The 27659-nt window shown below is 38.2% G+C and overlaps 1 long non-coding RNA gene across 1 annotated transcript in view; it reads left to right on the top strand.

Moving 5' to 3' along the window:
• Positions 1-27282, top strand: part of LOC120749152 (uncharacterized) — a 78539-nt gene extending 51257 nt beyond the window's left edge. Inside the window, exons 2-3 of the long non-coding RNA XR_005699558.2 lie at positions 25257-25401; positions 26216-27282. This is a non-coding gene — a long non-coding RNA (uncharacterized LOC120749152). The remainder of the gene's footprint in view (positions 1-25256; positions 25402-26215) is intronic.
• Positions 27283-27659: the final 377 nt, after the last annotated feature.

Genomic DNA, 27659 nt, shown 5'->3' with positions numbered 1-27659 from the left:
GCAATAGAATAAGGCTTTAGAATTTAATTGCAGACTGGTGCTGAAATTTATCTGGAAAGGGGTAGAGAGGTATTTTTGATAAAAAAACTTTCTAACCTCTGAAGTTCTCTATCACATCATAGTGCACTTTCTCACCCCTCTGGAGAGCCAAAGATATTTGGAGATTTTTCTGACTCGCGGGCTGTTACTGAATATTGCCCAGCAGCTCTTCCTGCAAAGTCCTCTGTGCTTGCCTCCAAGTTTGATCATCCTCATCCTTGACATGAGCAGATTGTGTGCTGCCTTGATAGCAGGTGGCCCCTGGTGCCAGCACAGTGTAGGTTTCCTGTCCTTTCTCCGTGTGATGATGAAGCTGTGGTTTTGGGAATTCTGACACCCCGCTGCACACTGCTGGCAGGGACAGGCACACAGCTGGGTGCCTCCAGCAAGCCACTGATGCCTGGTTCCTCCAGACTCTTACTCCATTTGATGGACGTGTGCTGCCTTTTCTGTTAAAAGTTTATGGATTTATATCAGGTCAGAAAGAAGCTGAAATCCCACCCTCAAATCTAGGCGCCTTCTGCTGGAGTAAGTATTGCCTTGATAATGTGCACAAAATCAAAGGCTAAGGCTCCTGAAAAGGATCAAACTGGTTGTTAGGCACCTTGGTCCTGGAATTGCTTTTGATTTAGATCAGAAACACCAGATGCAGCAGGCAATTAACTCTGTAGCAGAGCCGTGGACTTTATTACCGTGACACAGATGAGATCTGCTCTGGCACCAATCTGTATTCTGCAAGCTTAATGTGAATAAGTGCTTTCAATTCCAAAATAGACAAGAGAAATAACAAGGACTTATGAGAGTAAATATGTTGTTGGGTTGTGGACTGCAATAAACCAATAAATCTAGAGTGTCCTTTCACTCAGATGTGATTAAGTAAATTAGTGAATAATATGCTAGATTAATTCTCAGAATCATTTCGTTCTCAATGAATGTATCTTTAGTCTATTGAATAACATTTAAGTTGCTTCAATTCTCATTTTCCCTGTAAAAAAAAAATGGTAGCAATATCTTTGTAGGTAGTTTTAAAATACATTGATATATCTGTTTGAAACAAGTCTTTTATGGATCATGTATAATAACTTTATGATTTATTGCTACACAGGCATAAAACCCAAAGAGAATGGCATGGTTTATATTATTCTTGACTCGTGAAAAAGACAAATGCTGCCAGAGGTACACTTGGTACATAACTTCATTGTTTTGAGTAAATTCATGAGGGATTCCAAGGGAAATAATCTTCAGTCTTTAGTACAGTAAATATATTTTGCCTTTCTTTCACAGAATTGTGGAATGGCCTTGGTGGGAAGGGACCTTAAGGCTCATCCAGTCCCACCACCTGCCATGGGCAGGGATGCCTTCCACTCTCCCAGACTGCTCAGAGCTCCATCCAACCTGGCCTTGGATGTTTCCAGGGATCCAGGGGCAGCCACAGCTCCTCTGGACGCCCTCTGCCTGGGCCTCCCCACCCCACAAGGAAGAATTTCTTTGTAATATCTAATCTAAAGCTTCATTCCTTCAGTTTGAAGTCATTCACCTGTTTCTTTGCATCTGCTTTGTTAAGAAAGTTAAGCAGTTACCCTTCACTGAGAAAAATTACGTAGTGTATGGTTATTTCTTGGAAGACCTTGACTGCACTTTTTTCTTCTTCCAGTTCATTCTCATAATACTGTCTAATTTGCTAAAAGTTCTTCAGGGTGAGTACTTTCCTTAGAGGCACATTTTGTAAGTTGAAGATACCTGTTATTTAAATCAGCAGTTCTCATTTACTAGAAATTTTCGGTGAGAAAATACGAGTAAAGGTTCTTTTTAGAAAGAAGATCACAGAGAAATGTACTGAGTAGCTGCTTTGAAAAAAATGACTAGCCCGATACATTTTTTTTTAACTTTTGTTTGCCTTTTCATTAGGAAAAAAAATCAGTAGCATTTAGTCTCAAGTAAGGCCTTCAATTAGTATTTAACTGACTGTAAGTATCTAATTATATTGCAATTAATCCTTTATCTCAATCACTTAATTTAAAGTGCAACTGAATAACCTTGGTTTTGGGTGAGTTTGAGATAAGTAATCAGAGTAAAAGTCTGATAGCAATTAAAATCAAGATAGATACACCACCCTGTAGGTATGCACTGTAGAGCTGTGTAGCAGCACACAATTTCACCATGGGCACTGGAGTGGGTGAATAGGCTAAACTTAATTTTTTATGTAAACCTGGTATTTAGGTGCTCTCAATGCTGCTCAGATGTTATGAAAAATCTGTTATCACAGCAAATCACATTAAAACCCTTGAAGTAATCAGCAGATTATATGTGAAACTAAATGCAATCATCTGACATTTTTATGTGGGCTGTGTGTTAGCTTGGAGCAGTTTAATTTACTTTGTCATTTCCTCTGCCCCCAAACAGTGGCAGAAGCTTCCTGGAGTTGAAGTGAAAACAGAATCAGGTCCACGAGGCTCCAAATACAGGTCTTAAGCAGAGAATTCATTCAGAAATAACTTGAGAGATCTTCCTTGTGCCTGTAGGCTCTGGAGGAGCTGCCCCTGGCACCTTTCCTGTGGAAGTGAAGCTTTCCTGCTGCAGCTGCTGCTTTCCTGTCAGACATTGGGTCAAATCCTGGGAGCAGGCAGCATTCAGGGGGGTGCAGTAAGTGATGTGCTGTTCAAGGGTCTCAAGGATGGATGCCTGCTAGATGAGAAATAAACCAGTCAAAAAAACCCCAAAGAGTTGTCTCCTGCCTAGAGAAATTTGATTTTTTGGATTATTTTCATGACTGTAGAGACATAAAGGTGCTAACTTCACCTTCGTGCTGCTTCTTTGAAAGTGTGTTTAGCCAGGTTTTACAAATTAATATTTTCTGACTGTGTAATATATTTGTATAAGTTAGATTAAATGTCAGCATGCCCAGGTCAGAATCAGTTGAAATAATCAATCTGCCAAAACATGCCAATACAGAGTTTAATTTAATTGTGAAATATTGCTTAGGGACCAGTAGAACACAGTGTATTTTTCCATCTCTACACAAGAAATTATCAGGTTAATACAATTAATTGCTTTGAACTTAAAAGTTGTTGTTGTCCTGTTGTAACTTGATGAGAGAGTGTGGGTTACTGAAGTATTAATTTGACTGAATTTGGACTGAAGACTTTTTATTAACTATTTCTTTCATATTAAATCATCTCTGTGGGAATTCTGTGCATAATGGAAAATGAGCACTAGTTACTCACATTATTTGGACAGCTACACTGAAGGTTCTTTTCTGAAAGGTAGAATGGTAGATAGACCCGAAACAAACAAACAAAAAAGTGATCTCAGGAGTAGTGGTTGTTGTAGGTGACTTATTTTGATTTTGGAGAATTACACAGAGCAGCCATTGGTAGATGGTAAAAATTAAGTCGGGGGAAAACATCCTGGGTCACCCTTCCTGCTTCAGGCTGCTATTGGGGCTTAGCAAAATTAATGGCAGAAGTGACTGGGGCTCCTATCAATGTCTGGGATCCCAAAGAAAATTCAGAACACTGTTATCTGGTGGTGCTTTCCTCTAATACAGACGGATTCATCCTCTATATTGATCTTTAAGTACATTCTGTTCCATTCCCAGTAATTTATTTTAAAGCAGTATTTTTCCTAAAGCAAATGAAGTTGGGATAAAGACAAATCACCAGAATGTTTTCTGCAAGGAGATTGCCTTGGTTTTGGCTGAAATTAGGCACTGAGTTAAAAGCATGGAAGAGATTTTCAGAAATACTTTCATCAAATAAAAGTTAATCACTTGAAGAGTGATGATGAAAATTATAATTACCTGTATTTTTTCCGCTACCTGACATTCAAGTGGTGGGCTGAATGCATTCTCCAAGAATAAAGGGTGTGATCATAGAACTAAAGAAGCATGCCTGAAGAAATAAAATGGAGAGTGTGTGTGTGTGTGTGTGTGTATCCTTGCATTTGTTCCAGTGTACACTTGTGAATTTTTCACGTTGTCTTTCACTGCTGTCACTAATCTGTTGGCTTTGTAGCCATCAAGCACCTGTGAGCTTGTAGGACTGAGTGTTAAACTGCATTTGGATTTATATTACAGGATATATCATATGTTTTATTCTTCATATATATATATAAAAAAAATTATATATATAATTATATTTCGCACACTCCAGAGTTTTTAAATACTTTTAATGCTGTAAACTTGAAAATTAAGAAGACCAACACCAACAAGGCAAGGACTTCCTATTGCAGCCAGACCCAAAAATATCTTTAGTATGGAGCACAGCAGAAACATCCAGATCTGCCAGAGACTTTTACCAAAAAATACAGAGTAATGTGCCTTTCTTTTGTAAGGATGTTTTTGGGTCTGCTTAATTTTTGGTTTTCCAGAGAACCAAAGGACTCTCGTTTATTTGGGAATGGTTCCTATCACCGAATTTCAGGAGGTGTGCTTTGGAGTGTTTAAGTTGTGCTAAATGTGTTAAATATTTGGCCAGTGTTTCAGGGTGAAAATAGAATCTGAACTCTTGAAAGTGTTGGTGTTTCCTCCAGTTGCAGTAAAAGGCATCCATAAAGCATTTCAGTGAATTGATATGATGAGTTTCTTTGCATAATCAATAAATTAGAATACTGTAGATGAATGTAATGATAGTATTTTCATCAACTGTGTGGATTTTGTTCTTGTGAGAGGAGAGCAGATGGGGAACTGCTTGAGTGCTCTTTAAATGGATGCCTGGTTTTGATTTTGTTTTTTAGTTGCATCTAGAGCTTGAGATTTTTAGGTCAGCTGCATAAACGAGATAGACAATCCAAGTTTTACTAATATGCAATATTTGGGTTTGTGTTTTTTTGTTTTTTTTTTTTTTTTGCAAAGCAAACATAAACAAAAAACCCAATGGCAGTTTTATATCAAAACTCTTAAAAGAGAACCCAAATATTTTACAATTTTTATAATTTTAAAGCTGTTTTTAAACACAATACTTACTCATCTGCCTGTTGTGTTTTTGCAATCCACTCTATGTCTTGACAAAATGGAGCTGAAATGGAAAAGTATTTGAGTTAACCACCCATTTCTTTCATCATGCTAAAGTTTTCCTGCCATGGAAATATGGTAGCAACTTCTCTGAGTGGTGCAGAATGTAAATGACAATGCTCAAGTCCTCCCATGCAGGGATTCTGATGAAAAACTGTTGTTCTAGCATTCTCAAGAAATTGCTGCTGTATGTTGTGGGTATCAAATGTCTTTGCGGGCTGTAAATTAGCGAGCATCCTGTGTTCTATTACATTAATTGCAGATATTTCTTCTTAAGGATAGCATTTGTAAATGTATTTATAGTCCATTTGTTTTAATAAATACCAGTTCTACTTCAGTGTTTGTCTGAAAAGCCAGACTTGAATGGGTTATAAATCTGCTGGGTTCTTCTCTGCACATTGTGACTGCCAACCTCATATTAGTGTTGTTTAAGAGAAGAAAGAAAGAGACCTTGTCCTTTTATGGGTTTTGTTTCGGGTGGTTTTTTGTTTTGGTTTTTTGTTTGTTTCAGTTTTTGTTTTGTTTTCTTTTCCCCCACTCCAAAATTTGGATGTACTTATTTAAGAGAATAGACATACATAAATTTATATTTAGGTATATAGCTATATCTATCCTAAATGCTGAGTAAGGAATATTTGCACTTACTAATTTTATTCCAGCTCTGTTAAGTAATAATATCTGTCCTCCAGCAATGTTTCCTAGTAGAATCTTTTAGGAACCCTTAAACCTGAGATAATTAATTTACTGCCTGGACTTCCTGCATGCCCTGCTGTGGATTGTCCATGGTGACATTCTCCTCTCATTCAATAGAAAACAACTGTTGTGTTGTTACTATTTTTTATCATAAATTTTGCTTTCTCAAAGCATCTTATGGGACTGATCTGTGTGAATATTTAGCCTCCTTTCTTGTTTCATTTGCAGGTTTTTTTTTTTCCCCCTGAGGTAAAATTATAATTTTGCATTTGTAGCTCTTCAACAGATTGACATCAAGGACCAGGTACTCTGAGTCTAAAATAAAAATAACCTCTCCTAAGAAGGCAAGAGTTTGATATCTGTGTAGGTATTACTATTTGTAACACAGTACTATCTTCAGCTTGGAAAAATTAACTTCCTATTATTTTTCTGTTGCTTTGTGCCAATGAGCACCTGTTAACATCACACAACATATGACACTTTATCTCTGCAACCTGTTGCCATGTTGCAGATATGCAATTAATGGGTCTAATGAAAGTAATTGAGAAGAAATTTTCCAGGGAGTCACCAGGCTTAAGAAAACGTGGGGACTTATTTGGACTTGGAATATGTTCTGCAAATCTGGACTTAAAGTAGGGCTGCTGTAAATTTTCACAATGGTATCTTGGTTTTGTGATTAAATTATTACTTAGCTGATCACAGATGCAAGGGGCTATATGTATTTTTCTTTACTTGTAATTTGTTGTTGTTTTCAATTTTGAGAATAATTTGGTGTTTTGTGTTTTACAATTTTATGTTCATTAATCAGCTCACTGCAAGGGGTGCTGGCAATCAAGGACAGACAGGGTTTTTTGTTGGAAATATCCAGCGTTCACTTTACTGTTTTCCTGTTACAGTCAGTTGGCACATCTGCAAAACAAAATAAAGGTGAAATTGTAGACAGACCTTCTGCTGCTAATGCTCACCCTGCTAGTTTGAATTTCAGGGTTCTGCAAACAACCATGTTACAAACCTGAGAACTGCACTGAGGCTTTTCCTCTTCAGCTGGACCATTTGTGCTGCTAAGTTTAAGGATATTCTGGTTTTAGAAGTAGATTTTTGCATTGGGGGTGACATATATTCAGGAATGTAATGCTGTTAACTGAATACATGTATGTGAAATTAGCACTTAGTAAAAATACCTTTCTGGGTGTCAGCTCTGTTACTTTAGGTCCAGTGCTCAGGGGATGCCACAGTTTTGAACTTCAAACTGGCATATTGCTTTCAGCAGAAGTGTTGCTCTCTGCACATTTGATATAAAATAGCTGAAAGTGTTTGTGTGAGACAAGCAGAAAATGGCATTGTGTGCATGCGGTATAGACTGCTTTGGTTCATTGAGTTCATATCTTGGCACCTGATAGATCAACTCACATATTCATGTTCTTAATGTACCACATAATAGCTTAAACAGCCATGTTCTTTAGAGTTTTCTGTATGTAATTAAAATTTTCTACTCTGTGTCTTGATTAAGAGTCTCCATTGATCTAATTGGAATGCAGAGTTACAGCTGCAGAAAACTTGAGTTGGGAGAGTGCCTCCCTCTGCCTTTCTTACCTCGAAGAATTAGTATGTTGTTACTCAAAGAGGATAAATATCATAATTAAGAATTTTCAGTCAATTGACTTCTCAGCTCTTGACTTGTATTTGAAGCTTCCTGACAGGACTCTCTCTGTGAAACACTTATTTTTGCTGACTATTTGTTTGTATCCTTTCTGTTTATCAGATATGTGGTTTTTTGGTGTGTGTTTGTGCGTTTTGGGTTTTTGTTTAGGGTTGGTTGGTTGGCTTTTTTCCCTTCTATTTTAGAAGGGAGAAACAAGTGTGGAGGTAATAGGAAATATTCTGGAGTGTGTTCAGGTTTCTGTCATGATCCAGGGCTGGGCACAATGTATTTACAGGGACGCCTGTCCTGGATCCAAGGGATGCTCTGCAGTGTCCTGGTCCTGCTCACTCTGGGTACCTCTGGCACAGAAGGGGAAAAAAGAAGAGTGGTATCATACCAAAGAAGGAAGCTCTAAAGTGTTCCCTAGTTCAGAAATAAATCTGTCCTGTTATTTTATAGTAGAATACCAAGATATTAAAAGAAATGCCAGTGGATCTTCGGAGATATCAACATTTTATTCTGTGAGGTTTACAGAAGGAAAAAATATTACATCCTGCTTTTGGCGCAATGGAAAATTGAATAATGCAGGAGAAAATCGTGCAAGCACTTGTTACTTTGCTTCTAGGTATTTTTAGGCAGTTTCCTTCTCAAATATAACTAAGCTCCCACCATTTCATATTAGGTTAACAAGTAATTGTAATGGAGAACAAGAAGGCTGGTGAGCAATGATTAAAATGTGGTTGGTGCTGTCTCCATTGCCCAGATGAATAGCAATATTTGTTTAAAGCCTCCGATTCCTGCAGGAGATGATTTTCCAGTGTTGTACTTTCTTATCTCGTGTCACTTCATTATTAGCATCTCAGACTTGTTAACGATTTGAATTCATGGGCCTAAGAACAAGGAGCTCAATAAAAAGAGAACACTTATTTCCATAAGCAAATCACTCCCAGGCAGATGGGGAGGTTTCCCTGGCAGAAGAAATGATGCATTTCCAGCTAAGGATGTCAAGAACATCAGGCTTAAGCAGTAGGGTCTCTTGTATGTGCCCGTTCATAGAGGTTTTTCATGAAAAACAAGGGTTTGGAGAAAAATATACTCTTAAGGTGTGGTAGGGGTAGCATTTGTAGGAGCAATTTTGTAGAGGATATGGATTCTTTCACTTAATTTCTGCAAGAACGTTACTGACCTTTGAGCTGGTGTCACTGGGTTGAAACCCCCTCTCGGTCGCATGTTTATGAGGAAATGCACAGAAGCCCTTTGGGATTTAGTTTATTGTTGAAATGTCAATGAACTAAACACACATCCTTTTCATTTGAATGAATCTGCACCTGTCTGATAAAGGGGAAAGAGAACTATTTAACTGTGAAAATTCTGGTGGGGTTCATTATAGCGTATGTGTGTATCCAAAACGGAACAGTTTTACGTCAAAGATGGGTTGGAAGCATTTGCTGATACCTTGAAGAGTTTGAGGATGTAGCAGCTGCCTTGTGTTGTGTACTCTTCTTGTTTCCACACTGTCATGGGCAATGCAACAATCCATCACGTTTATTTAGATGGAACACTGGTTATTCTAAGACTTTTATGACCATCCTATATATTGTTATAGCCAAGGCCATTTTGTCATGAGCTTTTCAATTCCAGAGCCAGTGCCCATCATTTATCTGCATAACTAAAACCAGTGGTAAGCACATTTCTGCCACAGTGAGACTGATAATGGTTTCTGTTAAAGTCTTTTTAATGATTCAATTTGAAGCAGTGATTTCCAGAGGAAGGAAACTCCATTTGTTAGGGATCTTTTATTTTAATTCTTTTTATATTAAAAGCATAGCAGAGAATAATAATTAAAAAAAAAAAATCTGCTTTTTTGATTTTCCAGACTTGCAAACTGGCAGCATGTGCAACAGGAATGTGTCACTCCCAAAACAAAAGCTTGGTTTGTGGAATAGGATGATGTGACTACAGATCCTATGGCCTCTCTCCTGTTCTAAGAAAATTCTAGGCTTTTGGACACTGCATAAATTAACTGACCTTACTGCCATTGCTTATATGATTTTAATTGTGTTTGCAGTTCCACTCTACCTAAAATTGGAGAAGAGTAGCTCAAATGACTCCTTATATAGAGAGTTTTACCTCTCTGCTCCCACAGTGATGGTACCTGTGCTGAGCACAGGAATTAAACCTGTGAATTTGAGTTCATACAGGTGGCAGACGATTTCCTGTGCGAGCAGTCCACCTCTCCATTTCCCCTCCTGTCTCCATCCTGAACTGCTGCCAGGTTCTCCTTATCCTAATTTTTACTCCTGTGTAAGCAAATGGAGTGTTTAAAAAAGGAAAGAATAAATAAAGAAGGATTAATGAGGAGTTTATAGTCATGCGATGAGAAATGTTAGTTACGTAAGGTGTAATTCTCTGTAATTCGGGAAATGGAAAGAAGGAAGTGCCCAAACTTGCCTCTGAACAGTGCACAACTGGAGAAAATTGGGCTGCAGTAAATTAAGTCCCAATTGTTATTCTTTTTAAATCCATTGCTGTGCACAACATGGAGAACTAAGATTCTCATCTTGAGAGCTGGTCTTGATTTTAGAGAGCTCATGCTCAGACAATGGAGTCAAAATTCAAGTGTTTAAGGTTTTTATAAATGTATAGCTACCACCTTAAAATGACTTTTTTATAAAATGGACAAGGCCTATACCATAATCCTGTATGTTTGAACATTTTAATGATTTTGGTAAAGCTTTCCACTGAATTTTCTACATGGTAGATGGTAAACCAACTCATTAAAATTTTTCTACTGCTTTATAAACCTGGGCAAAGCTGCCTGAAGAACTTTTCAGCGCTGGAAAGCAAATGGTAGGGTCAGATTTCTGTGGTGGCACAGACCAACCATGTTGAAGCCTTGGATTTTATGAAGAGAACTTTTGAACTGTGATGGTTTAAAGAGTTCCAGATTGGTTTTTTTGTTTTTTTTTTTTTTTTTTCCTGATGGTGATCCAGGCTTAGTGAACCAAGACAAGTAACTTAAATTAGGGATCATGTATAAAAGACAAAGTCTTCCCCTTCCTAGAGGTTTGGATTTTTAATAGTTTCCTGTATTCAGGTTGCCATGCTTTGAGTTGGCTAAAAGAAATTTGTTATTAGAGGTATCATGGCGTGTCTTAAATCTACTTCAAGATTTGCAGGTATCCCCCAAGTAAAACTAAGAGGATCATTGCCTTCCCTTTGTGAGGGTCATAATTATTTGTAAAATGGAGTGTGAAAAACTTACTGGATTTTTGAGACACTACTCAGCAGACTGGATAATGAAATCCCAGTGAACCCTTTTAGTCTGAAATGCTACAGCTCACTCCCAGCTGATCACCTATGAAGGCAGAATCATCTCCTTTTCAGCAGCTGCACTTTGTCTTGCCCTTTGAGATGCAAAGCCTTTTAGGGCAGGGACTCAGCTGGCCACAAAGTTGAGACTGTCACTGATCCTCGTGACTTGTCACTACTGGAATATGAGGGAACAAGGTGTCATCTTTTGTGCCTGACTACTGTTCATCACATTTTTTGTATTTATGGCATGCACAGCAAATTCTTAAAAATGTTTCAAGTCTTGATTTCTCTTTTTAAGCAATCCCTAGGATGCAGCCAAGGCTGATTAGCATTCCGTATGTGATGATGGGTAATGCGACTTTACTGGTAAATAATCTTGTTTACATTTGAGTTTAAATATTTTTTCTGTAGTCAGAATGTGGGGAAAAGCGAATTTCAGCAGAAAATTAATTTCTCTGTGTCCCACCTTTTGTGAGTGAGTTGTGCCATTGGGAACAAAGTAAAGTCAAGGGAAAAAATACCAAAGGAGAGCGTTGTCCTACTTTCTCTGTTTTGTGACTTAAAATTTATAAATTATTTAACTCCTTGCATGGCTTTAAACGTTGTATAAAGGGAAGTTTTACGTGTAAACTCCCCAGAATCTGGGTGTCATGGATGTTTGAAAAATGAACGCAGATGCAGTGTTCTGCAGCCCCTCATCCTCCGGCATTCACTTCCAAGTTCAACACAGCAAATTGCTTTGCTTCCCTTTTCTCTGTTGAACAGCTTTTGGTGACAAAAGCTTCCCAGACTGCTCCTTGTATCTTCCCATGCTGCTTTCAGGATTGCAGGGATGTCCCAGGTAAAACTGGTGGGTTCACTGCTCTCCCTTTGGCCCACTGACAGTGTGTGCTCACCTCTGATCATGTCCTGTTCCCCACCACTGATATTCCTCCGTGCCTCTGTGTCATGCTCAGCTTTCTGCTGGTCAGAGCAACTTAGTGCACTTCATTTCCTTGGGGTTTCGTGGCTCTGAATTTGGCACCTACTCTCTGAACCCTGACTACTATTGGGGTCCTTGGTGCTTCCCCATGACTCTTCAGTGCTTGTTCACAGCCATTTAAGCTAAATATTGTAGCACTGCCTCTTCCCTGCTTTCCCAGTGACATTCCCTTTTGGATAGCAGGCTGTTTTATAGCAGAACCCTTGCACAGTGCACATGAACCGTGAAGATTTTATTTTTTTAATGACAGTGCACAGCTTTTGAAGGTGCTACTGGTAAATCACCCAAAACCCAGTAGGGAATGAAATTTTCTCTGCCTTTGCTTGAATCTATCAGATGAGGTTAACTGTCTTATTTTGGATTTTTTCCAATTTGAAACAGACTTTTCTGTTTCCGCATAAACATGACACCGTCTTTGACTTTATTGCTCTCTTTGTGGATTAAATGCTTTGGTTTCTGCTGCTTCTGGGCTTTTTTTCCTGTGTTTGGTGCTGCAGAATCCTTTGCCCTGGGTTTGTCAGTTCTCAGTTGTGCATCAAGAGGATCTGTGTGTGCCTGTGTGCAGTTCATTGGAAAAGCTTACAAGCAAATTTCATAGGAAATGACCATTCATATTTCACAGAACAGATTACTATTCTCCCACATTTCAGTAGACTCTTTCTTACTGTTCTGGGTTAATTAATAAATACAGAATGACAGGGTGTGAATTGTGTTGAATTAATTTAGGTTGTAAGCTGTGAATCTGACATCTGAATGTGTCCAGCAGAGCCATCTATGCTGTAATAAGATCCTTGTGAAAGCCCAGCAGTTTAAGATTATAAAATATGCACATATATGCCTGAGTTTATACTTTTTTTCTCTTTTTTTTTCCTGTATATATCTATGCAAACATAACTCTCCACTCCTCCTGCAGTGGAAGTTACTGGGTAGTCACTGATGAGACTCCCTTGGGCCATTTTTCTCTGCAAGTTCTATGGGAGTCTTCTTGAGGTCTCATCTAGCCGGTGCAATTTTCAACTCAGTGTAATGAATGGAGCAATTTACAGCCACAGCTCAAAATTATTACCAGACAGTCATGCCTCTGGATTTCTCCTGCCTTTTTTATAACAGGAAATATTTTGGTGGCCTGCTATTGTTGACAGCTTTGTTGGGAGCTTTCTAACAGTAATAAAAAAGCCCCTCCAGTACAACAGCTAATTCAAGATTTATGGAGCGTGTGGAATTTTACTCCAAGACGGAACGTGCACATAATCAGGAAGCAGAGTCTGAATACAGGGAAATGGAGGAGGGCATTGCCCCTCACTCTGCTCGATGGACCATAAACCACCTGCTGTTTTGAGTGCCATGCCACCAGAGAAGCTGGAGCTGTTCCAGCCTAGTAAGTCATTTTCAGCCGTGTGTTTAAACACTGAAAAGGCATAAAGGATGAAGAATATATATCTCCCCTGACATTTTTTTTGGTCAGTGTCATCCTCCTCTCCTTGCTGCATCTTGTGTGTTTTTTCTTGTTTTTTTGTCTATTTGCAACTTCTTCAGTCTTTATAATGTACTTTTTAACATGTTTTCTGTATTGTCTTACTTTGGGCCTTTAAATCATGTATTGATACTCAGATTGGTTTGTGGATAATTAGGCTTTTCAAAAGCTTTTGAACAGAATTAAGATTGCAAGTCTCCTTTTTAAGATCCTGGCTCTTTTGTGGGTTTTGAAAGCATCCCCTTAAAATCTTTATCAAGAGCCATGCTTAACAATGGTCTTTGTGCACAGCAAAACTACTGAAATGTGGCTTCATAATAAGCATTGGTTCCTTAAACTCTTGACCCTTCCTTCTTTACTTGGATGAATTCCTGTACCTGAAAAATATACCTTGGATGAACAAGCACATAAAAAACCTAGGACCAGATGCCTTCCATGTCCTGAAGTGGGCAAAGGTTTGAGCTAAAATTGCCTGAAGCAAGCACCTGACCTGGAGGAAATGTCACCAGTGGAAGAAAGTTTCTCAAAAGTAAGAAATGTAGTGAGAATCACTTAGTAATGTGAAAAGTGGCTCACTGTTTTAGCACTTTTATCACAATGAACACTTGTACTTTTGGTTTCGTCCTGCTCTCTCCCAGGGCTCTATTTAACTCGTACGGAGGGGTTTGGTCTCTTTTACTGATGTTAAATTTCCTTCAAAATTTGGGAGAAAATGTTTAATCCTGCAGACAGCAGTGATTATTCCTGCTGAGTTTATTGGTCTTGGCATCTGTTATGTGCAATTTTGGATTTTTAGAGGTTGGAATTGATGACCTTAAGTGACTCTGTCCTGTATTACCTTGCCATGTTCCAAAAATTCCCAAACAGTGAAGATGTAGGTAGGTTTTTCCAGATGTGAAATCTTCACAAACTCTTTCACAGCCTTGCAGGCTTCAGGGTGAGGGGTCAGCATCTGAACTGTAGGCTCCTTGAGTACTGAAACTTTGGGGTTTGTTGTGAACCCAGGGAACCAGAGCACTGACAAAGGCTCCACATTTGCATCTTTCCCACCACTCGGAGGTCCCCAGGGAAGGGCAGACGTAGCAATGAGAGCGATTCTTGTCTGACTGAAGGAGCAGCATGGGTGCATTTTGCTTTTTCCTGCAGTCTGGTGCTTTGGGTTTCTTCCCAGGTGATGGATGCTCATGATGCTCTTCCTCCCTCTAACCCAGACACTGAAATCCACCAATTAACTACCCTGTGCAGAAAGTTGAAATTCTCACTGTCTCTCTTCCTGGAGACACCACCCACTTTTAAAAAATCCGCTATGTCATGCAAGGAACAAGAGTCTGAATCCCAGAAGGCTTCTTAATTTTGATCTGAGGGGTGGAATGCAGCAATAGTTGTAGTCAGTGGGCTGGGGTTGCTTTGGGGTTTGAAAGGGACCTAAGCCTGATCTGAGCAGTGAGCTGCTGAGCGAAAACAAACAAGGATAGAAGCAGTAACAGCACTGTCACTACCTCTGCTTGAAAATGCAACCAGCACCATTTCATTGAGTTACTTTTTAAAGGATGTGTTGTCCATCTTTAGGACAAGCTCCAGCTTGGGTGTCTTAAATGGAAGATGTTCTTCAAAGGTTAGTAATTTAAGGTGTAATTGTGTACAGAGACATTTTTTAGCATTTGGCTTCAAGCTGGCTGAGGCAGCCACCTGCCAGGTGTAGTGACCTCTCTCACTCCCATTTTGGGTGCCTGGCTTTATCTGTGAATTTGGTAGAACCCACCAGCACAGCGCTTTTAGCTTAAAATGTCAGACAGTGAAGCAGTGCTCTGTCTTTCACATTTCTTTTTAGATCTGGGTCTCTGCATGAACAGTAATTGCTGGGACTGGCACATGTCTACAAACCAGGCTATAGATGTTGACTCTGACTTTGGGCTGTGTGGGAGAAGACACAAATGAAGTGTCATTAGTCCCTAGCATGTAAAATTTAGTATAATTTCATTGCTTTTGTCTTCTGATTTGTTACACTCTTTGGTGTATGGCCTGGTAGGATACTAAGGGCAAACAGATGTCATTCATTTATTAATTCATTAAGGCAATGTCTCACAGCTTGGTCATGATGGTAAAGTGTTACCCTGGTTTTTCTGAGTTTCTTTATTAGCCTTTTCATTTTCATAAATGGAGTCAGATCTTTTAGTTACTGTAGAATATTAGAGCAGTTTTTCTACCTTTCCCACAGAAGTAATATAAACAAATCCTTTGTTTTTCATTCTTTGTCCTTTGTTTGCATATTTCTAACCTGAAAACAATCGTAACTGACAATTTGTCTGGCCACTGAGGCTGAGGGGTGGAAACCCCAAAAAGCCAATCTTCTGCTAGACCCACAAATGTATAAAAGTAAAAGAATAAACAAAAGGGTCGCTTCTCTCCGCTCTTTCAGCTGGGAGCTGGATCAGAGGAACCTCTGCGAAAATCTCTTGTCTGTGTGTGATTGCTTTGTGTGTCTCGGTGACAGTAAAGCTGAATTCTTTTACCTGTGGTAGTTCTGTGTCATCTCAAATTCATCCATGAGAATATGGAATCACAACCAGCAGCTTGGATCAACACACGATCTTTTGTATGGGTTTTCTGCTGCAGTGCCAAGCTGAGAAGTTGTAAATGTGCACGGAGTGAATTACAGGTATTTGGTGGCCACTTCCAAGCGTGCCTTTTTTAGCATTAAAGGGAATTTCTAAAATACCTTACAAGGTATTCAATTTTAGAATAAAGCTAAATTTACCTATTCATGATTTAGACTGTGGGTTTGAGTCTTGGTTTGTCAATACTCAAACATCCCAAAAATTACAAAGATTTCTTTTAATTTCTTCTTTAGAAGGATATATATATATGAAGACACTGAGAAAGATTTCTTTCTGTGTACAGCTTAGGAAGCCACTTAATATTAAAATATGATAGCAAAAAGAGATATTGACTATTAAATATGAAAGTAATAGATGGGATTTGAGGTAATTCTGTAAGCTATGTACATGGCTACGCAGATAATTCATATTTTAATATTGATGGCAAACATTTTCACACTAAAATATGTATAGAAAAAAGGAAATTGACTATTAAAGATGTATGTAAAAAGAAAAATGTAAATGATATTTCGAAAGTGACATGCCAGCTCTGATCTACCCTGACAATTTTTCTTTTTCAATTTACAAGTTGGAAAGAATGAAATCAGATTACAAGAAAAACTATTCTGCACCAGAGTAATGTACAAAATATTATTCAGATCATAGAAGTTCTTTGTTGCAGATGCGTCCCAAATCAAATAATAAATGGAAATGTATTGAGCAGTCATATTACAGAGAATAAGACAGTGAAATCTGACTTAAATTTAAAAATAGCTCTCCCTAGGCTGGCAGAAGTGGCTATGGAGAGGCACTTCCAAGAGCAGTGTTTTGTGTATTTCCCTGGGGTTGGCACAGGAGCCACTAAAGGAACCATGCAAAGAGGAAATATTTGTCAATGACAGCATATGTTCATCTTAAAGTTTAAGATGCTCATTTTCCATGAACCCGACCTTGGGGTGTAATGTGGGGACATGAGAGAACAAGAACTCCAGCCCAGGCATGAGCTCAGGCACAGGACACTGCGCAGTGTCTCAGTTGCTCACTTTCCATCCTCCTTTTCCCCACTGACTTTGGGTTGCATCATCATGCTTTGGATGTGCAAAATATTTCAGTGGATGTACAAGGAACTTCCAATGGCCCCTGGAAGTGCGCCTGTGCTTTCTGTGGGCTTTCATGGGAGCCTCTGGAGAAGGATGTTTTGCTTTTTGGGAGCCAGCAGTAAATGCACGACCTTTCAGACACACCACTGGAAGTGAAGGTTTAAGGGAAATTTTAAAATTGGAAGTTAGCATCACAGCTCCTGCTGTGTAGCAGTAAATCAATCCTCTACCGGCATATGTATGTCATCAAACAAAGAAATTTTCATGGTAGGTTTAGAACTAGAATTAAAAAAAGTCCAAAAAGTGTGTGTGGGGGGTTGTGTGTTTCAGACCATCAGATGTGCACCTCTATTTTTCCTTTGTGTAGAAATTGTCAATATTTTATTGTTTTAAAATGTAAGAAGAGTAGATCCTCGTGGCTGAATATGTTGCTATTAAATAATTTTGGTGGTTTTTTTCAATACTTGAACATTTCCATCTATTATTCATTAAATTTTTTTGTCTGGTACTGAAGGCATTCTGCTCTTCTGCATACAGGTATTTAATTTTTGGTGAATGCCTGTTTCCACGGTACCTAAGTGGTAAAGGAGGGCATAGGCAGTGCAGGAGGGCACAGGGGATGTGGGTGAAGTGTTTTGAGTATGTCTTTGTGGTATCTTGCTGGAAAACTTCAAGGAGATTCTTTTCTTAATACCTTTAATTGATTTTTAGCTGTTCTATGGGCCTTTACTCTCTGGGGTCCTGACTGGACATAGAAAAGAGGCGGAGCAGAAAAGTGGTGCCTGAGCAGTGTGTGATTAGATTTGTGGTCCCTGCTTGAAGAAGGTCTAGCAATGGCCAGAGCACAGATACAGCACTGGGAATTGCGCTAAAAAAACCTGGAAAACCTGTTATTCACAAGGGTTGTGTTCAGGTTGATGTCAGAGCGACCCAAGAGCTGCCTGAAATTTCTGTCTAAAGCTCTGATTCACAAATTCCCTTTCCACGCACACCTAAGTTTAGTTCAGTCTAGTAAAGCATCAGTGAATCAGGATTTGGGCTCCCAGGTCTCGTGTTTGTACTTATTTGCTGTTCTAAATTAGGATAAGATGGTGCAGGATCAGTGAACTGAAGAAGCAGATGAAATTTGAAAGCATTTACTTATGAGCTACAGGGAGAAAGTAATGAGGTGTTCTGCCTGAGCCCATAATAATTCAAAAGTGTCAAATTGTTCCACAGAAATATCCTATCAAAACACCAGTGAGGTGAATTTTACAAGATCTCTGATCAGTACAAATTTCCCTTACCCAAGCTGTTGATGGTTTTTTTTTTTCCTCAACCCCATATTAAATACTTTGTAACTAAAGCAGAATTATTGTTCTCAAATGTTGTGCCTGTGTCTGTGAAACGTGAATTTTGTGTCATACAGAAAATGCTTTGAGCACACATGTAATTGGTGTTATTGAAAGAAGGTGAAGAGACTGTCTGGTGTTTAGGGCAGATGGAGAAATGCATAGACAGGAATTATCCTAAATGTAGTGGGAGAAGTGTACAGCCCATTTTTAGCACAAAGTGGCAGCTAATATGAAGAGTGGGCAAGGTAGGAGCAATAAAAAAAATCCTGTTAATAACCTAAATCTGTTGTGGCTTGCCAAATATTCAAGTGATGAATTGGGACTCTGGTGAGAGATTCTGCTTTTAGAAATCTTTTCCAGCCTCATTGTTTTTGAAACAATATTCTAACAAGGTTCAAATATAAGTGGCACTGATCTCTCACTCTGGAAGTTGTTCTACAATGTGTAATTTAAAACAGAACAAAAAAATTAAATTGTGACAATTATAGAGGTATTGTGTTCTTTACACTGCAGTGAAAAGGAATCATTATGGCTCGGTTTTTGTACTTTCAGAATAGGGACGAAATGATTTCAAAATGCTGAATGTTGACAGAAAACAATGAGGTTCATTTATTTTAAGTAATTTTATCTGTTTTGGTGGTGTCCTTCATTGTTCTCATTTTGCCAATGCATTTTTCTTTTTTTTTTTTTCCCTTTCCTTTTAATTTATTTCCAATTCAGAGTTTCCAGGCAGAGGGTTTCAACCGATATAAATAGGCAAAGTCCTTTGCAGATGGTGAAGTAATTTCTTAATTTAAATTTGCAAGGAACTGTCTACGCTCGCTTTTAGTTAAGTAATAACTGTTTTTCTCATCATAAGCAGTAGCGTTCTGCTTTTTGAAATAAAATAATTACTTTGGAGAGCATGAAAAGAACGTGACAGCAGCGGTTGAACCAGCAGAGTCATGCAGAGTTTGTAGTTTTCATCTAGCCCCTAACAGAAGTTACAGGCACAGAGCAAAAGGAGCATATAGTGCTGTTGGCAGGAATTTCTGAAGGGCTGGATTCTTTTGTTTCCACGCACACTGCAGCGTGGGACAGACAGACAGCAGTGCTGGTGGCTGAATGTTTTAGGAGGAAAGTGTTTGTGTGCCTGTCTGGGGGTGTGCTGTGAAGCCGTGCTGTGATATCTGGGTCTGGCAATGTGTGCAGTGCGGCGCTGGAGATCTGGGGAACAGTCTGAGGAAAAACACCTTCAGAACAAGACTGACATAATGAGCATGCAAATAGATTTTTAATTAGATGAAATTCACTTTTTAAGTTTTACCTGTTGCTCTTTGGCTCAATTTTCTTACACCATGCCTGCATTTATGGTACTGGCTCCTATCAGTAAAGTCATGTTGTATTTCTCAGTATAAGATGTGCATTTATCCTTTTTGAGCCTTTTTCCTTTACTGCGCTTTAACCAATGAACTGAAGCTTTAAGCTTGGGTGAGAAATTTAGATTCATTCCTGGCTCTCTGTGTATTTTTTCCTTTTCAGCAAAGCAAAAGAAAACTTCAGCTTTGTTGGGATGTCAAAGGATTAACTTGTCAATTTTTTTAACAAGTTCCGTAACATTCTTGGACAGCGCAGGTGGGTCTAGGCGCGGTGGTGGCCTTTGTGCCAGGGATGTGGGGAAAATATTTGGAACCATTTTGTCTTCAAAATATTTAATTTTTTTTGCTCATAGTAAACTTTGAATGTATTTTAGTAAATAACAGCTGAGATTTTAGGGTTTTTGTGCACTTGCAATGGGCACTTGTAATCTGCACATGTATATTTATATAATTCCAAAAGGTATTTGTGCAGGCTCTCTTGAATCCAGTTTGGTATTCACTTGACCTGTTAATAATTGTTTGGCTCTCTGCTTCATTTCTAGTTATTTCCTACATGTGATTTTTTTGGTCACTGCTGGGCACTGAGGTGATATTTTGTGGATGTAATCATATATCATAAATATACAGTTCTACCACCTGCATGGTCCAGTACAGCCCATTACTTTCCATGTGAAATTAGGATTATTTTTTTTCCTGAAGTGTGTTTATTTCTGTGATGGTTTTTTTTTGTTTTGTTTGGTTTGGTTTTTTTTTTTTTTTTGTGTTTTTTTTTTTTGTTTTGTTTTGTTTTGTTTTGTTTTGTTTTAGATTTCATCCTCCTTTTGCTGCCCAGTTATTCAGCACTATCATAACTTCTGACATCTATCACACAGACAAATTCAGTTTTTTAAAGTGTTTTGTACTTTGGAAATCCATATCCAACATGTGAGTGTATGTTTAGAAAAGATATAAATGTTTAAACTTGATTAATTTATACTTCAAAGACTCTGAAATTTGGACAATAAAAAAACCACAAAACCCTCCTTTCTGATTTAATTTTTGCTGAATTGAAGAAAAGAAAGTTGAAATAACATGGTATAATTGACTTTTCAGGTGTGAAGTTTATGTTGCTATTATTTTACTTTTCATAAATAGTGAATTCATCTTTTAATCAAAGAAAAATTGGTAGAGTAAGGTAAAGTTAAAAAATAGCAATAATAATAACAATTTTGCTAAATATGTTGGATGAGAAGTTATACTGATGTTTTTGAAAAAACAGAATTGTTTAATTCTTCAAGGATTAGTGAGAGCCTGTTCATCAAAATCTGCAGATTGGACTTTTTTCTATCTTCTTCATGTGTTTTTAGCTTATAACTTTATAAACTCACAGGAAAGTTTTTAAAGACATGGCCGACTTAACAACCGCACTGTCCAGAAAGCAATGTTTCTTATCTGCAGGTTTTCTCTCTTTCAAGGTTTGTTCTAGTTTGAGCTGCATTAATCAGAAGTCAGAGACCCAAGATGCAGCAATCTCAGCCTTCAGCATTTCCATCAGAATCCCAAGCCAGTATTTTTATTCTGTTTTGTTTTCTGGAACTCTTCACAGTAATCTGGCAGAGTTATCCATTTCTAGCTCTATTTAGCAGCACAGAATTATAGAAGGGGGCTCTAAACATCTGGGAAAAAAAAGATAAATGAAAATAGGTACTCAAGGTGAACTAAAAAAAAAAAAAAAAGGAATAATAGTGTATTGCTTATTGTCAGTGAAGCATAAGAATGCTGAATATTTATTTTTATTCATGATGTTTTAGAAGTTCGTTCACTGCCAAATCCGTAGGTTTCTTACTGGTTCAGCTTCTTTGAGAAATTATTTATTTAAAAATAAATAGGCACGATAATGACTAATATAATGGCCAAATAGATAGAAAACCCTGTCCTCCAAGGCTTTGTCACTGCCTCCTGCACATGGAACCCCACAGTGGTTTCCCAGCCTCTCTTCCAGCACAGCTTTTCAGCAGCATCCATAATTCACGACATTAAGTATTAATTTTGGCTTTTATGCTCCAAGGACGTGGCATTGTTAGTCATCAATACATCATCCACAGATTTTCATTCTTCCTGCTCCACCTCACACTTCCCGGTGGATGCTGGATTTGTGTTCCTGGGAAGACTTTGGGGGGAACAGTGACGGATGAGGGTGTCCTAACAGCTTTAATGTTTCTCTCAAAGGCAGCTGTAATGAATGAATAACAGATAAACTCCTGATGTGGAGCTGGTCACATTTAAACAGCAGGGCACACAATCCCTGTGTCCAACAGCTTTTGCCTTGCCTTTGCTCTTTAGGATGACAGCTACCCCTTTTCTCTGTTAATGCACCACATTACATGTCAAAGATGTGTTTTGATCACTCTAAACCCACATTTATGTTGCTATCATTTCATTGCCTCTGTAGCTAAAATATTTCATGTTTTTTAACATCTTTACCCCAGTAATTATTTTGTGATGATCACTTTTGCTAAAGGAAAAAGAGTTCTCTGAGTGCTAATTCAGCAAAGCAACATGCAGAAAATAAACTCACCCAAAACATTCTTTTGCAGGGTCATCTGGCCGATAATTTCCTCTACTTGATTTCCATGCTGTTGACAGAATAAGGTTTGAATCCTGAAAAAAAGGCAGCACCTCCCTTTCCCAGCCAGAATTCCAGTGGTATGGAAAGGTGTTGATGTAAATTTGTGAAAACCTTTCTGTCATGTGCTCATCAGGCATTTCTGGTTATGTACTTGATCCATCATGGTGATATATTTGATGTACCAAGGATAAGATTCCCATTTTAGAAAAAGAGTGTTGTTTTGTCCAAATTGAGAACTGTATAAGACAAAACCAAACTTTCTCAAACCATAGGTTAATGGTATTTTCAGTGTGTCCAGAAAATGCATTGACAGCAAAGTGAATCAGAACTGTTTGGCCAAAATGATCTTCATTAAAACAAAAGGCAATATCAGGTCATCCAGCTATCTTATAGATTTGTTCTAAGTTGAATAAAGCAGCATGGTAAAAATAGAAATTCCTTCTTGACCCCCATTGCTCTTGCTTACTTTGTATCTTCTTTTTGAGATACCTGATATTCAACCCAAATATAAAAAAATTATAGCTTGTGTCAAGTCCAAAGACCAGAAGAGAATGTTTTACATGAGCCTCAGGTGGACATTTTTCTATATATTCTTTTTAGATCATAAATAAACTGAGTCCGCACTTTTCCCCTTTTTAAAGGGGTTGGTATTGTTTAAATTAGAGTGCTCTGGACCAGAAGTTCAGTGTATTGAAAGTTATATAAACATTGAACCACGAGCTGATCTCTTCCCCAAAGAACTTACCAATTACTGTTTCAGTGGAAGTGTTGAATGATTCACGTTTCAGATTTGAGTTTAGTAGCCTGTTATATTCAGTGTTACATTTTACACTCATTTCTCTGGGTGGGGAAATGCATTTTTGCTGAGGGCAGTCAGCACCTTGAGATCTTTAATTCCCACAGATAGCAGACAAATGTTGCTTGAAAATGCTGTCAGGGAGCGGTCTAACTCTAAACTAAAAATCTGCTGGGTTTGTATAACAGTGCTTGCAATTGGTTCCTTACGCCCATGGGAAATAACAACACTGACAAAACAAAGGCATTTCAGTATTTTTTGTCTGGCAGTGCTTCTTTTCTGTGGGTAAGAAATGCTGGTGGATTTATATACTCATGCAATTAACTTCATACTTAATGTATCTTATCTCAGAGGCCGACATTCTGTGAAAGTAGCCATTAAAATAATACTGTCACTGAAACGGTCAGCAGAAATGTCATTAATTATAGATCCCGTTTTAGACCTCATTTAATTTATTATTTGGTAGTTATTTATATTTGCCTTTGGCTAGAACAGAGTGAATCAATTCTCTTATTCTGCATTGTGTACTGGCCTCTTAATAGCACAGAAACCTTAAATACTAGAAATTTTTTTTAAGTGCGTGTGAAAAACTAATTAATTTACTTTCTTTTTAGTTGTCCAGAAGCAACTTGTGGCTTTTCCTTCTATTTATTTTTTTTTTTCTTTTTAATTTATAATTAGCAGCTGTAGAAATACTTCAGAGGTGCAGATATTTAACTGATAGCTGCCATCCCCAATTTCTGGATGCTAATGATTCCTTTTTGTTCTACAATGAAACCAGCCACTTACCCATGCAACTTTGGTGTGTTTGAGGTGTTGCAGAATTATCAGAATAAGCAGCCTTCTGCAAGAAACACTTTGTGTTTCTTTATACACTTTTTTTTTTTTTTTTTTTTTTTTTTTTTTTAATGTTGATAGTGTCATCCGTAGACTTTAAACTGATGTTTTTTTTGAAGTGGGTGGGACAGCTGAAAGAGTCAGAGGGATCTGGTTGGACATCTTTGATTTCCATCCTGGGTTTTCTAGATGTAAGTAAGTGTTTACAGCTGAAATAAATTAAAATCTTGGGTCGCTTGTGCTCTCCTCCTGCTGGTCTAAAGTGGAACAGTTTATTTACCTTGGGAAACCCTGGAAATAATTTGGTCCTCTGTCCCAGTATATTTGCTATTTCTTTTGTATTACTCAGTACAGGTTTTAAGGTAATTCTTGTTCACTGCTTTATTGCTTCTTGTAAGATTTCATCTTTAAGCCTGGAGAAAGTTTTAAAGTGGAATTGTGAGAGAAGCAGATTGGGCAGAGCTTGTGAAAGGTGTTGTGTGAGCCTCTGGCAAGCTGGTATGCTCAAGCAGCTCTGTTTTCTCTTTAAATTACAGAGGGGATTGTATTTGTTCGGCTTTTGGGGGCAGATGGCCTCAAAATGGCTGCAAATTTGTCCCAATGACCATATAAAAAGCAAGAGTGAGGAAAGTGTCAGGGAATTCAGCTCTTCAGGGGCTGGTCACTTTTCAGTTCATCTTCCCATTCCTTCTCCTTCTCTCCCTCAGTCTCTGCTCCTCTTAAACCTCCTTTCTTTTGATGCCCCAAAGTTTTGTCAGTGGCTGCGACATGTTTGTGCTGCTCTGGTGACTCCACCTCTGAGTCCATTTCTGGTGCTTCCCATGCATCCCTCTGCACGTGCTCGATGTCCGTTCGATCTCCTGGAAGTTCTCAGTGGGATTTGTCTGTAATAGCACAAGAAAGCCACACAATGGAGCCCTGTTTATAGCCTGGATATTTTGAATGCATAAAAAGATCCTTTTTCACATGCCCTGTGGATGTTTCATAAGAGAGTAAATTTACAACTGGACACAGAGCAATCCTGCTTTGACTCCTACAAATCCACTGGTACCGGTGGCAATCAAGGATCAGGGAGGACAAGGCTTTTAGAGGAAGTTTTATATCCCAAGGCCTTTTTGTACACTAGATATAAAGAAGGGGAAACTCGTTTTAGAATTATATATAAGGTTTTCCTAAAGATAAATGCAATTAGTAAAATAGTGGCTTAAATTAGAGTTCATGTCTTGATTTTCCTTTTAATGGGTTTGGTTCATGTTCACTGAGTGATTAAATGAGGATTAACGAGCCCCAGAAAATATGTTAATTTACCCCACAGAATGGAATTACCTTATGATGGAACTGTAATAAAAAGTGTTTATGGGCTGTAAACAATATGTTCTAATCTGCATCATGATTCCTGTCTCAGGGACCTGTAACATGTGTTTTTGAATTATAAACATTTAAGACAACCAGATTAATTTTTTAATGCAGGAAAAATCCATGGCTGGTGAAACCACTGTGACACTTGCCAGCAGTGATTTTGACTTTTAATTGAGTAAAGCCTCATGAAGCTGAAGAAACAGGAACTTCAGCCATTTTCTGAAACTTTGAATAGAAAAATACTCCGTGAAGGCAGGTATGCAAAATGTGTCTGGCTGAACAATAACAGGTTTTGCTCCAGAAATTTTTAAGTTTGCTTTGGAAATAGAAGACAAAAAAAGGGGCAAGTTTAAATAAATGCACAAGGGATAAATGCGAGTAATAAAAGCAGTGTATGCTTATGCTTGAATAAAGAGGGTCAAGATCAGGACTGAACTGCAGAAGTGTTCTGCAGCTGGAGCGGAACATTTTGTTAAATGCATATTTCTTTCCACAGAACACACACTGCCTCAACCCTTCACTGAAGCCAAACCCAGAAACTCCTCTGTGTGAGGGAAACTGAATTTGTGCCTCAGGGCTCTTTCAAGGCAGCTTTCAGTTAAAAAAGTGTTATACTTTATTTACTTATTTATTTAAATAAATCTTTGGCATCTAGACACATCTTCTTTTTCCGTGAGATTTTGGAAAACACAGCTGTATAATTTCCCACTAAGCAAAATCACGTGATTGATTTATCTCTTTCCTTGCAGCTCCTTTGTGTTGTTTATAACATTTCATTTGCTTTGTGTGTTTTTTTGCTCCATGGGATATTAGACCAGTTAGGATATCATCTTTAGCCAATGTCCAGAAGATACATATGATGAAGTACAAACGTTGATGCTTCCAGTGACTTGTCTGGCATTTTCTGGAACTGAATATCTCTATATTTTGCCACCACTGTCTGCATTATACAGAGTTGCTGAGAAGTAAACTGCTTTTTCTTGTGTTGCTGTTTTAATGTGTGAAATGTGATAAGGGTTCTTTTGCTGTTTCAAGGCTTTGTCTGTTCATCCATTTATCCCCAAATATAGATCATGGAATCACAGAACAGGTGAGGTTGGAAAGAACCACTGGAACCTTCCTGCCCGAGCCAGGTCCTGTCAAGGGCACTACTCAGGAGTGAATCCAGGTGGTTCTCGAATATCTTCAGGAATGGAGGCTTCACATCCCCTCTGGAAAACCTGCTGTTCCTTCTGCTCTCCAAGACCTGTGGTGTGACTTTCTGCAGTAATCCCATTATCCTCAGTTTAACCAGTGCTCCCAGGCCTTTCCTCTCCAGTGGGAGCCCTCAGGTACTCGCTGTCCCCTCTCAGCCGTGGTTTTGTTGCAGAGCATCTCCCACCCTTGACAATTTGTTGTGCTTTTGTCACCCTTTTTTTTTTTTTATTAATATATATATGGATAGTGGATCCTGGAGGAGTGAACATCTTGGCTAATATGCTGAGAGTAACACGTTTGGATTAGGAAGAATTCCAATATAAGCCCATGTTTATGAAGAGTGATTTATTGCAACAATTTTTTTTTGCTGTTAACGCTGCTGTTAAGCAATCGTGGTTTTCATTAGCAAATTGCTTTTTTTCAGCTTGAAAGCACCGTAATTAATTGCTACTATAATTCTTTATATTGTTTGGGATTTCATTGCTGATTTTTTAATTACAGCGTGTCTCTTGGAGCAAAAAGTTTTTAGAAAGGCTTGTATGGAAAAAATCCCATAGAAGTTGATACATTCATCTCTGCAATCAGTTATATTTGCTGGTTGTGATTTATTAGTGTTGCTGCCAGAACAGCTGTGGAAAAATGTTCTGTAACGTAGTTCTTTATTGTATTTGGGGGGCAAATAAAATCACTGCGGCTTTGGTAGTTTTGAATAATTTTTGTTTATACTGTAACCCACAGAAATGTAAGTAAGGCCATCTAGCTTATTGTAAATCAAACTAAAAAGGACTTCTCAGTCAGTATTTCTCACAGAAATGGTCCCTCCAATGTGGATCGACAATTTCTGTAATCTGTGGAAGTTTTCTTGCTTTAAGCTCAGCTTCTTTAATTTTGTTAGGTTTTTCTTTCATTTTCTGTGAGTGCCCACTAAGTGATACAGCCCTAGGGAAGTCTGAAGCAATTGTCAATTATCAATAATAAATAAGTTTTTAAACCAGAAAAACAACTCTGTTATGTAAAATGTCATTCCCAAAATGTAGCTACAGTAAAATGTTACTGCAGAAACCACAAGTGAGGAGCACAGTATTTCTTAACTATTTTTTTTAAAACCAAAAGTAGGTAAAGATCAGTGGTTTCTTCCATGCTGAGCAGAAAATTGCCAAAACAGGGCATAAGGACGTATAAAGTCTTCATAACTGAGTGTGATTAGATTGTCCTTTCTATCACCACACTTATTTCTGGCAGCAATATTTTTCCTATTGGGGATGTTTCAGTGATTTAAAATTTCCTTATATTGCTATGTTATGTTCTCACTTCTGA

This window comes from Hirundo rustica, chromosome 2, assembly GCF_015227805.2.
Source record: "Hirundo rustica isolate bHirRus1 chromosome 2, bHirRus1.pri.v3, whole genome shotgun sequence".
NCBI classification, from domain to species: domain Eukaryota; kingdom Metazoa; phylum Chordata; class Aves; order Passeriformes; family Hirundinidae; genus Hirundo; species Hirundo rustica.
This window is presented reverse-complemented; position numbering and strand designations above follow the sequence as displayed.